Raw genomic sequence first — 15,438 nt, 5'->3', positions numbered from 1 at the left:
AGGGGGAAGAAACCGAGCTATGCTCCCACTCAGCAGCACCTGCACAGGAGAGAGGTGAGGAAAGTAACAGCGAATAAACTCACAGTGTAAAGAGTTAACCCCAGAATCCTGCGCCCACACACTAATATGAGTCAGCTGAGCAGCGTAGTAATATATCTGAAAATTAGGTAGAGCCAGGCCACCGTCAGTGCGCTGCCTGGTAAGGGTGTTTAGCTGTATCCTAGGTCGTTTGTTAGCCCATATTAGAGAGGATAGAACACTATTTAATTTCCTAAAGAATAGCGGATAAATATATACCGGGGACTGGAGAATAATGTATAAAAGTTTGGGCAGTATAATCATTTTAATGAGATTAACCCTGCCAGACACCGTCAGTGGAAGCTTACACCAAGTTTTGGATTTGCCCATGACCCACTGCATAGTTGGGTCCAGGTTCAGAGGGACAAAATCAGAAGGGTCATTAGTAATTTGAATCCCGAGGTATTTAAATTGTATTGTCCAACATAGTGGCTGGGGAATTTTGGGAATAGAAGGGGGGGGGGGGGGGTCTATGACTGGCATAATGTATGATTTAGACCAGTTAATTCTAAGACCCGAGTGATCACCAAAGCACTCAATCACACGCAGCAGAGTGGGCATTGACTTGGTGTAATCCTGCAAAAACAACAACATGTCGTCGGCATATAGAGCTATTCTATCCTCACGTGGACCCGTACCGATTCCCACAATATCTGGGTGCGATCGTATCAAACAGGCCAGGGGCTCGATGGCCAGGGCAAACAGTGCGGGGGATAGGGGGCAGCCCTGCCTAGTACCACGGGACAGTTGAAAAGAGGGGGATACAAAGCCAGTCACCAAGATCCTGGCACTCTTATGTTGATACAGTAATTTAGTCCATCTGATAAAGTTGAGTCCAAAGCCCATACAAGCCATCACCTCCCATAAGTAAGCCCATTCAATGCTGTCAAAAGCCTTGGCCGCGTCTAACGAGACCACAGCCGAGTCAGAAGGGGAGTCATGTGGGAGTTGCAAAATGGTATATAGTCTACGTAGGTTAATAGATGTGGACTTCCCTGGCATGAAGCCAGTTTGGACCGAGTGAACGAGGGAGGTGATTACTGTGTTAAGCCGCACTGCCAATATCTTTGCCAGGACCTTAGCATCGGTGGGAATCAGGGAAATCAGCCTATAGGAGTCTGGAGACCCAGGGTCCTTACCGGGCTTTGGAATCACTATTATAATTGCCTCTGACATAGAGAGGGGAAGTTCGTTGTTTGCAAATATATCTAAGTATAGGGCATGGAGTCTGGGCCCAAAAAAATCGATATGATTTTTGTAAACCTCAGAGGGAATCCCGTCACACCCCGGAGCCTTGCCACTAGGGGACATACCAATGGCCGCAGTCACCTCCTCGAGCGTCAAGGGCGCCTCCAGCAGTCCACAGGCCTCAGGGGAGAGTGCGGGCAGCGCAATACCCCCCAGGTAATATGAGATATCTAGAGTAGAGCGCGTCAATTGTGAGCTATAAACCTCAGAATAATAAGATCTGAATAACTGTGCAATGTCCGGCGTGGTGTCAACAAAGGAGCCATCCCCATCGGACATCTGGGTGATCGTAGACCCAGGACGATCATAGTGTATCAGACGGGCAAGGAGTCCCCCCGTCCTATCAGCCTGCATGTAAATATTAGTGGCCTTAAAAAGGAGGGAACGTGAGTTTTTATCGGACAGGTGGGCCATCCAAGTCGACTGAGCCACTAGCCAGCGTGTCTTCGTCGCGGGGGCACCATCTAGCAAATATTGGGACTCTAGTTCCCTGGCGTCGCTTTCAAGGGCCTGTTCTCTCTCCCTGGAGGATATTTTATGAGCCGCTATGCGTCCAATATATGAACCTCTCAAAAACGCCTTAAATGAATCCCAAACTATCGTACCCGGGGCTGACCCTACATTATCGTTAAAATACCCCCCCCCCCACTGAGTCCCCAGGTCGCTGCAGTCACCCAGTTGGGTCAGCCAAGAGGGGTGCAGCTTCCAATAAGAGTGCCCCCTCTGACTTCCCACAGCAATAGTCATCAACAGAGGGGAGTGGTCAGAGACCCCTCGAGCCTCATAGTGAATGTCAATAATCCCAGGGACAAGGGCAGGGGACACTAGCATCAGGTCAATCCTGGAGAAGGAGCCATGAGTACTGGAAAAACAGGAGAACTGACGGGCCGCAGGATGACGGAGCCTCCACGCATCAACCCACTGTAAACTATCCAAGAAATCCGCAAACTTGGTAGGGCCAGCACCCGCCAGCGCAACCTGCGGGGAGTGCCATCGATCCAAGGACAAATCTAGGATGTTATTAAAATCACCCAGACATATCACTGGGGTGGTAGGAGATGGAGCAATGAAAGAGGCAGCCTGCTGCAGCACAGCATATGAAAAAGGAGGGGGGACATACACCGCTAATATGTAATAAGGCTGGGAACTCAGTTTACATTCCATAAAAACAAATCTTCCATACGGGTCAGTTTTGATCGACAATAATTCAAATTGCACTGACTTTTTAATCAGAACCGAGACACCCCTAGAAAAGGAAGAATGAGAGGCATGGTAAGCCCATCCCACCCAGGCCCGTCGTAAAGACAGTAACCTATGTCCCTCCAAGTGGGTCTCACTGAGGCATGCAATATCCGGGTCATATTTCTTAATCATATTTAGAACCAAAGATCGTTTGATTTTGTTATTCAGACCTCGGACATTCCATGCTAGAAATTTCAAGTTAATCATAACCCCATGTAGACTTTATGTACCTCCCGGATAGACATTTCCCAAAATATAACTGAGAAGCAACATCATTAATACCAGCAACACATGACGTATATAAGCCCTGCGTTATAATCCACAGCGTCTGAACTAGTAAACATCCTTGCTTCAGAAAAAACTTAGGTAAGAAAAATAACAAACTAAAGAAAGAAAACCAAAAACAGCAGCAAGGGGAGCCGCAACCGGCAGCTTCCCAATTATCCCTCCCCTCCCCGTACACCCCCCAGAACACCGGCATACTTATATCCCAAACCAACAACCCAAACTACCAAGCGCTAAGAAGGCCTAGATTCTCAACTAAATCTCTAACCCTCTTCTAGCCAACACCACTTGGATGTAGAAGTCTTGAGCCACCAATGCAAAGGAGGGGGGCTCCCCGATCTAAGATCGTTCCCTCCGGTAATCTAAGCCCAGCATCTGCAACGCAGGAGATCAGTCCGGAGCCAGCTGCCGAGCACCAGGTGCAAATCTGTCCAGCCATTGTGCCGCCTCCCTGGGGGAATTAAAAAACTTGGACTCCCCATCCGCCACAACCCGGAGCCTTGAAGGAAACAGCATGGAATATTGGATGTTGAGGTCTCGCAGATGCCGTTTAATGGGCATAAACTGGGCTCGATCCTTCTGGACGTCTGCGGCAAAGTCCGGGAAGGCCGACACCTTGACTCCATTACGGACCAACGGGCCCTTTGTACGGCCTAGGCGAAGAACTGAGTCCCGGTCCGTATAATGCAGGAATTTGGCGATGAAGGTGCGAGGAGGGGCACCAGGAGGTAGCGGCCGAGATGGTATCCTATGTGCACGCTCCACCGTGAATTGGGCCGTAAAGGACTCAGCGCCATACATCTCCTTAAGCCAAGATTCGAGGAAGTCCTCCGGCTGCGAGCCCTCTTCTCTTTCAGGCAGGCCTACAAATCTGACGTTATTCCTGTGCAGCCTTCCCTCCATGTCTAAAAGCTTGGTCTGGAGGGAGGAGACCTGCTGGGTCACCGTGGATACGGACTGCTTTAGGGGGCCACACATATCTTCCAGGTTGGAGACCCGTGTCTCCGCCTCACCCACTCTCTCACGGATACGCTGAACATCTTGTCTGAGCAAGGAGAGGTCGCACTGCACCTTTTCCATCTTATCGGAGAGACGCTGTTCACTGCCAGCTATAGCCTCCAGCACCTGTTGAATAGACGGCGCCTCCGCCGCCTCTGGGGAAACGGCCGCAGATGCAGAGGGGGAGTTCGAGTGGGTCGGAGAGGTTCCCTGAGAAGGAGCCGATGACACCCTGGGAGTGGGTTGCCTGGCATATCTTTCTAGTTTGGCCGCGGCCGTGCTCTGGCCGCCCTTAACCATATTGGACAGGAGCAGTCACACTCACCCCAGGGCAGGGTTTTCAGAACAAAAGTGTAGTTAGAAGGCGGTAGCAGCAAGGATGTATACAATCAGTGGCGGGAAACAACCGTGCCCTGTCTGTAGGCCAAAATATCAATGGATAGAAAATACAGGCTTGTGTAAAAGCAACAATACGGATGGGAATATTGAAGAGGGAATATCCTGCAGCAATTCCGGGAGGCAAGGGTAGGATATTGGTATGTAGTACCCTGTAGGATATCAGTGCAGTGCAGCAGTGTAGTCAGTTCCAATCTATATACAGCTCCTATGTGACAGAATGGGAGAGCTGTGCAGCGGGAACATCTGACTGCGCTTCCAACAACATGCTGAGTTAATATAGATGATATAGATATTGATAGTTCACAGGGCACAGGAGAGTCCCAGCAGCAGCCCTTAGAATCCACTAGTTATTGTTCACAAGGCACATGAGAATCCCAACAGGCAGCTCTTCATATGTCCAGGCGCAGGCAGCAGGCCATATAAGCAGCTTCTAAGATGGCCGCCGTTCCCCTTCCCCTTCCCCAGGAGTACCTGCAGTTTCTCCGGCTATCAGGGCTCCAAGCTACAGCCCGACAGGCAGAAGAGAAGTTATCCCCTGTGTGCAGTCTCTCCGTGGCGTCCGGCGGCAGCAGCAGCCCGCCGCTCGAGCTCCGGGCGACCCGCAGTCGAGGCCGCCGAAATCGAGGCCGGGGATCCGGAGGAGATGTAGGCCGCAGGGCCGGAGGTCGGAAACGCCGCTCCACGGGTCCGAGATCGCGGAAAAAGGTGCCCGCCGGTGTCCACAGCTTGTGGTGAAGATTCCGGCCGGGCAGAGACACCAGAGGAGGATCAGGATCGGTTGCAGGAGTTTGGTGGCCGGGGAGCTCCCGAGTTCTGCTGCTTACTCCTCAGCCGTCGTAGCCACGCCCCCCTCTCTGAAGATTTTAGTTAGGTTTTATTCTTTTATTCTTTTATTCCTTTATTATTTGTGTGCCTAGTCCCTGTATACAGGTGACAGGTACTTCTAGAGTTGGGTTAGATAGAAGCTCCCACTCTATTCTTCCGCTGGAAGCCACCACACTTTGGTCACTGGGGCTTGATTCCTGTTTATAGGGGAAGAAGTTCGGCAGTGAGAAGGTACAGGATAGACACAATCTGTCTCTGACAGTATTGGTCTATCCTTCATATGCTTTATATTCTTCATATATTTTATTTATTGATACTTTCCCTGTGCCTACTGTGGCACACCACAACATTTCCCTCACCTCCCTCCCTCCCCTTCCCCCGGTGATGTGGGGTGGTACACAGTAGCGGAGGACTTTACTGATCCCTGCTACTGGTGTACGGATAGTCCGGAGTCCGGGAGAGCGGTGAGTCACTCCCTGAGGGGGGGGGGGGGGGGGGGGGCGGCGCTTGGAGCCGCTGTATGTAGCGGCGCGCACGAGCCGGGGACTTCAGGCTACAAACGCGCCTTCTCAGAGAGGACCCGGCGCGCCTTCTCAGAGAGGACCCGGCGCGTACGTCAGTGGCAGAGGGGACGGATTCCCGCCCTGCACGCACTCCAGTCAGCGTCTACAGAGCTCCGGGGCGCCATCTTCTCCACAGGCAGTACGGGGGACGCTGTGCACACACGCGGCTAAAACACTTATTTGGCTCACTACTACTCAACCTACTTGTTCAGTGGGGGTCACCTAACAGCAAGTATACTTTGGGGGCATAGTGTCCTTCTATACTTTAGTGAAGGTTATCTGTTTCTTTTGCACAGTATAACTTATATATTCTTTCAATATAAATTGCACAGTAGGAGTCACAGTACTGTCCACTACTCTACTGGGTTAGTTCATTTGTAGTAAATTGTTCTTAAAAAAAAAAAAAAAAAGGTTTTCATTATGACCGGTAAGCCAGACGATCACAGCCAGCGCCATTTTCTCTTCACAGCTCCGCTGGAAGGACGCTCCCCAGGCTCTCCCCTGCAGTATACACTACAGAAAGGGTAAAAAAGAGAGGGGGGGGACATAAATTAAGGCGCATATTGTGACATAAGCAGCTATTGGGGGAAAATTCACTTTGTATATAGGGGGTCATTCCGAGTTGTTCGCTCGCAAGTTGATTTTTGCAGATTTGCTCACGCTAAGCCGCCGCCTACTGGGAATGAATCTTAGCTTCTTAAAATTGCGAACGATGTATTCGCAATATTGCGATTACACACCTCGTAGCAGTTTCTGAGTAGCTCCAGACTTACTCGGCATCTGCGATCAGTTCAGTGCTTGTCGTTCCTGGTTTGACGTCACAAACACACCCAGCGTTCGCCCAGACACTCCCCCGTTTCTCCAGCCACTCCTGCGTTTTTTCCGGAAACGGTAGCGTTTTTTCCCACACGCCCATAAAACGGCCTGTTTCCGCCCAGTAACACCCACTTCCTGTCAATCACATTACGATCGCCAGAACGATGAAAAAGCCGTGAGTAAAATTTCTAAATGCATAGCAAATTTACTTGGCGCAGTCGCAGTGCGAACATTGCGCATGCGCACTAAGCGGAAAATCGCTGCGATGCGAAGATTTTTACCGAGCGAACAACTCGGAATGACCCCCATAGTGTATATATAGCGCTCTGGTGTGTGCTGGCATACTCTCTCTCTGTCTCCCCAAAGGACTTTGTGGGGTCCTGTCCTCAGTCAGAGCATTCCCTGTGTGTATGTGTGCGGTGTGTCGGTACGGATGTGTCGACATGTTTGATGAGGACGCTTACGTGGAGGCGGAGCAGGTGCCGATAAGTGTGATGTCGCCCCCTGCGGGGCCGACACCTGAGTGGATGGATATGTGGAAGATATTATCCGACAGTGTCAACTCCTTGCATAAAAGGTTCGATGACGCAGCTTTGGGACAGCCGGCATCTCAGCCCGCGCCTGCCCAGGGATCTCAGAGGCCATCAGGGGCTCAAAAACGCCCGCTACCTCAGATGGCAGACACAGACGTCGACACGGAGTCTGACTCCAGTGTCGACGAGGATGAGACAGATGTACAATCCACAAGGGCCATCCGATGTATGATTACGGCAATGAAAAATGTGTTGCACATTTCTGACATTAACCCGGTTACCACAAAAAAAAGGGTATTATGTTTGGGGAGAAAAAGCAGCCAGTGACTTTTCCCCCATCTGATGAGTTAAATGAATTGTGTGAAGAAGCGTGGGGTTCCCCAGATAAGAAACTAGTGATTTCCAAGCGGTTACTGATGGCGTACCCTTTCCCGCCAACGGATAGGTTACGCTGGGAGACATCCCCTAAGGTGGACAAGGCGTTCACACGCTTATCAAAAAAGGTGGCACTGCCTTCTCAGGATACGTCCGCCTTAAAGGAGCCTGCAGATAGAAAGCAGGAGGCTATCCTGAAGCCTGTGTATACACACTCAGGTACTATACTAAGACCTGCTATTGCTTCAGCATGGATGTGTAGTGCTGCAGCCGCATGGTCTGACTCCCTGTCTGATAACATTGATTCTCTTGACAGGGACACTATTTTGCTAACCATAGAGCATATTAAAGACGTAGTCTTATATATGAGGGATGCACAGAGGGACATTTGCCGGCTGGCATCTAGAATTAATGCAATGTCCATTTCAGCCAGGAGAGTATTATGGACTCGGCAGTGGACAGGTGATGCTGATTCTAAAAGACACATGGAAGTTTTGCCTTATAAGGGTGAGGAATTGTTTGGGGACGGTCTCTCGGACCTAGTATCCACAGCAACAGCTGGGAAGTCGACTTTTTTACCTCAGGTTCCCACACAGCCTAAGAAAGCACCGTATTAGCAAGTACAGTCCTTTCGGCCTCAGAAAGGCAAGAGGGTTAGAGGCGCGTCCTTTCTGCCCAGAGGCAAGGGTAGAGGGAAAAAGCTGCACCAGACAGCCAGTTCCCAGGAACAAAAATCCTCCCCTGCTTCCACTAAGTCCACCGCATGACGCTGGGGCTCCACAGGTGGAGCCAGGTGCGGTGGGGGCCCGTCTCCGGAACTTCAGCGACCAGTGGGTTCGCTCACAGGTGGATCTCTGGGTTCTACAAGTGGAATCTCAGGGATACAGGCTGGAGTTCGAGACGTCTCCCCCTCGCCGTTACCTCAAATCAGCCTTGCCAGCCACTCCCCAGGACAGGGAGGTAGTACTGGCGGCAATTCACAAGCTATACCTCCAGCAGGTGATAATCAAAGTTCCCCTCCTTCAACAGGGACGGGGTTACTATTCCACAATGTTTGTGGTACCGAAACCAGACGGTTCGGTGAGACCCATTCTAAATTTGAAATCCTTGAACACTTATATAAGGAAGTTCAAGTTCAAAATGGAATCGCTCAGGGCGGTTATTGCAAGCCTGGAAGAGGTGGATTATATGATATCACTGGACATCAAGGATGCTTACCTACATGTCCCCATTTACCCACTTCACCAGGAGTACCTCAGGTTTGTGGTACAGGACTGCCATTACCAATTCCAGACGTTGCCGTTCGGTCTGTCCACGGCACCGAGGGTATTTACCAAGGTAATGGCCGAAATGATGATACTCCTTCGAAAAAAGGGAGTTATAATTATCCCGTACTTGGACGATCTCCTTATAACGTCGAGGTCCATGGAGCAGTTGTTGGTCGGAGTAGCACTATCTCAGGAAGTGCTACAACAGCACGGCTGGATTCTGAATATCCCAAAGTCGCAGCTGGTTCCTACGACGCGTCTGCTGTTCTTGGGTATGATTCTGGACACAGAACAGAAGAAGGTGTTTCTCCCGGAGGAGAAGGCCAAGGAATTGTCATCTCTGGTCAGAGACCTCCTGAAACCAAAACAGGTGTCGGTGCATCACTGCACGCGAGTCCTGGGAAAGATGGTAGCTTCTTACGAAGCGATTCCCTTCGGCAGGTTCCATGCAAGGATCTTTCAGTGGGATCTGTTAGACAAGTGGTCCGGATCGCATCTTCAGATGCATCGGCTGATCACCCTGTCCCCGAGGGCCAGGGTGTCTCTGCTGTGGTGGCTGCAGAGTGCTCATCTTCTAGAGGGCCGCAGATTCGGCATACAGGACTGGGTCCTGGTGACCAAGGATGCCAGCCTCCGAGGTTGGGGGGCAGTCACTCAGGGAAGAAACTTCCAAGGACAATGGTCGAGTCATGAGGCTTCCCTACACAGAAATATTCTGGAACTAAGGGCCATTTACAATGCCCTAAGTCAGGAAAGACCCCTGCTTCAAAACCAGCCGGTGCTGATTCAGTCAGACAACTTCACGGCGGTCGCCCATGTAAACCGACAGGGCGGCACAAGAAGCAGGATGGCGATGGCAGAAGCCACAAGGATTCTCCGATGGGCGGAAAATCACGTGATAGCACTGTCAGCAGTGTTCATTCCGGGAGTGGACAACTGGGAAGCAGACTTCCTCAGCAGGCACGACCTCCACCCGGGAGAGTGGGGACTTCATCCAGAATTCTTCACGCTGATTGTAAATCGTTGGGAAAGGCCACAGGTGGACATGATGGCGTCCCGCCTCAACAAAAAGCTAAAAAGATATTGCGCCAGGTCAAGGGACCCTCAGGTGATAGCTGTGGACGCTCTAGTGACACCGTGGGTGTACCAATCGGTTTATGTGTTCCCTCCTCTTCCTCTCATACCAAAGGTACTGAGGATAATAAGAAAGAGAGAAGTAAGAACTATACTCATCGTTCCGGATTGGCCAAGAAGAACTTGGTACCCGGAACTACAAGAAATGATCTCAGAGGACCCTTGGCCTCTGCCGCTCCGACAGGACCTGCTGCAGCAGGGGCCCTGTCTGTTCCAAGACTTACCGCGGCTGCGTTTGATGGCATGGCGGTTGAACGCCGGATCCTGATGGAAAAGGGCATTCCGGTTGAAGTCATTCCTACGCTGATAAAAGCTAGGAAGGATGTGACAGCAAAACATTATCACCGCATATGGCGAAAATATGTTGCTTGGTGTGAGGCTATGAAGGCCCCAACAGAGGAATTTCAGCTGGGTCGATTTCTGCACTTCCTACAGTCAGGAGTGACTATGGGCGTAAAATTGGGATCCATAAAAGTCCAGATTTCGGCCCTATTTTCTTTCAAAAAGAACTGGCTTCACTGCCTGAAGTTCAGACGTTAGTCAAGGGAGTGCTGCATATTCAGCCCCCTTTTGTGCCTCCAGTGGCACCTTGGGATCTCAACGTTGTGTTGGATTTTCTAAAATCACATTGGTTTGAGCCACTTCAGACAGTGGAGCTAAAATATCTCACGTGGAAAGTGGTCATGCTATTGGCCTTAGCTTCGGCTAGGCGTGTGTCAGAATTGGCGGCTTTGTCATGTAAAAGCCCCTATCTGATCTTCCATATGGACAGGGCAGAATTGAGGACTCGTCCCCAATTTCTCCCTAAGGTGGTATCAGCGTTTCATTTTAACCAACCTATTGTGGTGCCTGCGGCTACTCGGGACTTGGAGGATTCCAAGTTGCTGGACGTAGTCCGGGCCCTGAAAATCTATGTTTCCAGGACGGCTAGACTCAGGAAAACTGACTTGCTGTTTATCCAGCATGCACCTGCTTCTAAGCAGACTATTGCTCGCTGGATCTGTAGCACGATTCAGCAGGCTCATTCTGCGGCTGGACTGCCGCATCCTAAATCAGTAAAAGCCCATTCCACGAGGAAGGTGGGCTCTTCTTGGGCGGCTGCCCGAGGGGTCTCGGCTTTACAACTTTGCCGAGCTGCTACCTGGTCGGGATCAAACACGTTTGCAAAATTCTACAAGTTTGATACCCTGGCTGAGGAGGACCATTCGGTGCTGCAGAGTCATCCGCACTCTCCCGCCCGTTTGGGAGCTTTGGTATAATCCCCATGGTCCTTACGGAGTACCCAGCATCCACTAGGACGTCAGAGAAAATAAGAATTTACTCACCGGTAATTCTATTTCTCGTAGTCCGTAGTGGATGCTGGGAGCCCTTCCCAAGTGCGGACTTCTGCAATACTTGTATATAGTTATTGCTTAACTATAGGGTTATTGTTCTGAGCCATCTGTTGAATGAGGCTCAGCTGTTATTCATACTGTTAACTGGGTATAGTTATCACAATTTGTACGGTGTGATTGGTGTGGCTGGTATGAGTCTTACCCTGGATTCCAAATCCTTTCCTAGTAATGTCAGCTCTTCCGGGCACAGTTTCCCTAACTGAGGTCTGGAGGAGGGGCATAGAGGGAGGAGCCAGTGCACACCAGATAGTACCTAATCTTTCTTTTAGAGTGCCCAGTCTCCTGCGGAGCCCGTCTATTCCCCATGGTCCTTACGGAGTACCCAGCATCCACTATGGACTACGAGAAATAGAATTACCGGTGAGTAAATTCTTATTTTTCTTTTTCAGGTGTTTCTCTTCGCCCAATTCTAGCTAGCGCTTGGGTCCTCTAGGCCGTGGATGACTGGCTGGCACAGGTCGTATCTGGAATGCAGTCTGATGATCCATCGGAAGCCATTCAGTTAGCAGAACAGATTTCGGAGGCTCTTACTTATGTGGGTGAGGCCTTGTTAGATTCGGCTGCGCTGCAATCCCGTATTTCTGCCTTGACCGTGACAGCAAGACGGTCTCTTTGGCTTTGGGTTTGGAATGCCGATTCTGACTCAAAACAGACCTTGACGGCGGTGCCTTTTGAAGGTGAGTTTCTTTTTGGGTCAGAATTAAAGAAGATTATTTCCGATACTACAGGGGGAAAGAGCCCTTTTCTTCCAGTTGCTCCTCAGAAACCGAAGACTACAAGGTTTCGGTCCTTTCGTATGCAGGGCAGAGGTAATTCCCATTCCTTTCGTGCTTTTTCCAGGTACCCACGAAGAGGGGCATTCCGAGGTAGAGGAACACAGGCAACTCGTAAACCAGCCAGTAAACCTGCCTACAAACCTACTGCATGACGGTTCACGATCGCCGGGGGAATCAATGACGGTTGGAGTTCGGTTACTACAGTTCAAAGAGGTATGGCTTCTGTCGAACCCAGATCGCTGGGTGACGGGGGTCATATCCAGGGGATATGTGTTAGATCTCGAGGAACCAGTCCCATATCGTCTGTTCGTCACTCCCCTTCCGAGCGATCCCTCCAGAAGTCAGGCTCTTCTTCATGCAACAGCCACTCTTTTACAGAATGGTGTAATTCTTCCAGTTCCCGCTCAACAGAGAGGTCGGGGTTTTTACTCGGGTCTTATTCTCGTGGACAAACTGGACGGTTCGTTCCGACCCATTCTGAATCTAAAAGCCCTCAACCCGTATCTCTCAACCCAAAAATTCAAGATGGAATCCATTCGCTCAATAATCGCTGCCATGGAGCCAGGAGACTATTTGGCTTCAATAGACATAAAAGACGCATACCTACATGTTCCTATTTGGGTAGGTCATCAATCTCTTCTGAGATTTGCAGTCGGTCCGTGGCATTTTCAGTTTCAGGCCCTTCCCTTTGGTCTTTCCACGGCTCCTCGAGTATTTACAAAGGTCATGGGTCATGTCGTCGCGGTTCTCCGTTGTCAGGGGGTCAACATCACTCCATACTTGGACGATTTGTTGATCAAGGCCTCTTCAGAGGAGATTCTCAATCAGAGCCTGCGTCTAATGATAGAGACTCTGCAGTCATTCGGATGGATAATAAACTTTCCGAAGTCGTCTTTACTCCCTGCCCAGAAAATGATTTTTCGGGGACTTTTATTCGACACCAACAGCCAGAAGGTGTTTCTTCCTACGGACAAGATTCGGGATCTGCAGTCCAGAATCCGGACCCTGTTGCACTTACCGGTAGTGTCGGTCCTCAGATGCATGCAGGTGTTAGGCAAGATGGTGTCTTCCTTCGAGGCAGTCCCATACGCCAGATTTCATGCCCGACCTCTTCAGGCTCAGATTCTAGGCTGTTGGACTCGGATGGATCCACGTCTCGAATTGCAGTTGATCCGATTGTCGGTGAAGACTCGGCAGTCGCTTCACTGGTGGCTTCACAGTCACAATTTGAGAAAAGGAGCGCCATTCACGGTTTGGTCTTGGATGATGGTCACCACGGACGCAAGCCTCAGCGGTTGGGGGGCAGTGTTCCAGACTCATCACTTCCAGGGGCGCTGGAACAGTTACGAGTCGAAGTTACAGATCAACATTCTGGAATTGAGGGCAATCCGGTATGCACTCCTTCAAATTCAGACCATGGTACAGGGTCATCCAGTTCGGGTGCAGTCCGACAATGCCACAGCAGTGGCTTACATCAACAAACAGGGAGGAACTCGCAGCTGGTCCGCCATGAGAGAAGTCGCTCAGATTCTCACGTGGGCGGAAAGGTGGGTTCCAGTAATATCCGCAATTCACATTCCAGGAGTCGAGAACTGGGAAGCGGATTTTTTGAGTCGTCACACGATTCATCCGGGAGAATGGGAACTTCACCAGGAGGTTTTTCTCTCTCTAGCGGCCCGATGGGGAATGCCCGATGTAGACCTAATGGCGTCTCGTCTCAACAAGAAGCTTCCTCACTACGGCTCACGTACTCAGGATCCTCAAGCATTTCTGATCGATGCTCAAACAGCCCCGTGGCAGTTTCAACTGGGTTACGTGTTTCTGCCAATTTCGCTGATTCCACGTCTACTTCAACGCATTCGGCGAGAAGGTCTCGCAATAATTCTGGTGGCTCCAAATTGGCCGCGCCGACAGTGGTACACTCTTCTGCGCAGCATGGTCGTCGGAGACCCCTTTCGTCTTCCCCTGCGACCAGATCTTCTTCTTCAAGGGCCTTGTCACCACCCAGATTTAAGTCGGCTGGCTTTAACGGCTTGGTTCTTGAATCCAACATTTTAAAAGCAAAAGGTCTTTCTCGTTCTGTTGTGCAGACGATGATTCGGGCTAGGAAACCGGTGATTTCTGGCATTTACCATAGAGTATGGCGTATTTACATTGCTTGGTGCGAAAAGCGGGGGTTTACTCCGCATTTGTATAGACTTCCTCGCCTGCTATCTTTCCTTCCAGAGGGCCTCGAGAAGGGTCTGAGTCTTTCTTCACTGAAGGGTCAGGTTTCGGCCTTGTCGGTTCTTTTTCAAAAGAAACTAGCAATCATTCCAGAGGTTCAGACATTCCTTCAGGGAGTACTTAGAGTTCAACCACCTTTTGTTCCTCCGGTTCCTCCCTGGGATTTAAACTTGGTCCTTACGGCCCTTCAAAAATCTCCATTTGAGCCTTTGGAATCTGTAGAACTACGTTATCTAACACTAAAAGTTGTTTTTCTTTTAGCTATTACCTCTGCTAGACGAGTGTCTGAATTGGCGGCCCTTTCTTGCAGGCCGCCCTTATTAGTGTTTCATGAGAACCGGGTGGTTCTGCGGACTAAGCCTACTTTCCTTCCAAAGGTTGTTTCAGCATTCCATTTAAATCAGGACATTGTCCTTCCAGCATTTACTCCGTCGTCTTCTCCCGGGGAGAACTCCCATTTGGCCCTCCTGGATGTAGTTCGGGCCTTACGTGTTTATTTGTCTTGCACGGAGTCTTTCCGTCGTACGGATACTTTGTTGGTATTGATTAATGCTCCCAAACGAGGTTGGCCGGCTTCCAAGAACACTGTGGCCCGTTGGGTAACTTCGGCTATCAGACAGGGGTACGTGTCTTCAAATGTTTCGGTTCCTGACTCAATTAGGGCTCATTCGACTAGAGCTGTTGGAGCCTCTTGGGCTGTTCGCGGTGGCGCATCTATTGAGCAGCTGTGCAGGGCGGCAACCTGGTCGTCGGTCCATACTTTCACAAAGTTTTACCGTTTTCATACTTTTGGTTTGGAGACTGCCTCTGTTGGGCGTCGTATTTTGCAGACGGCTATGCCGTCACCGTCTCCCTCCTCTCATTAGCTTGCTTTGGGAAATCCCACAAGTAACGGCGCAGCGTCCCCCAGATGGATGACAGAGAAATAGGGATTTACCGTAAAATCTCTTTCTCTGAGTCCATCTGGGGGACGCTGCGATCCCTACCATGGGTTTGTCTGGTTTACCCGGTTAAATTTTTTTCGGTCTATCTCCTTTGGCTTGGCTAAACGTTAACTGAGGTACTGGCTAGGCAGGAAGGAGATGGGAGGGGTTAGAGGGTGGAAGAGTCAGGTTTTAAATAGTTCTGTGCCAAACTCCACAACTACACACCTCTAACCCACAAGTAACGGCGCAGCGTCCCCCAGATGGATGACAGAGAAAGAGATTTTACGGTAAGTAAACAAAAATCCCAATTTTTGTATGTGTATGTCAGAGTGTTTGTTAGCAAATTTAGAT

Source organism: Pseudophryne corroboree, chromosome 10 (genome assembly GCF_028390025.1).
Source record: "Pseudophryne corroboree isolate aPseCor3 chromosome 10, aPseCor3.hap2, whole genome shotgun sequence".
Classification (NCBI taxonomy): Eukaryota; Metazoa; Chordata; class Amphibia; order Anura; family Myobatrachidae; genus Pseudophryne; species Pseudophryne corroboree.
The sequence above is the reverse complement of the archived record's forward strand: the minus strand, read 5'-3'. Positions refer to the sequence as shown.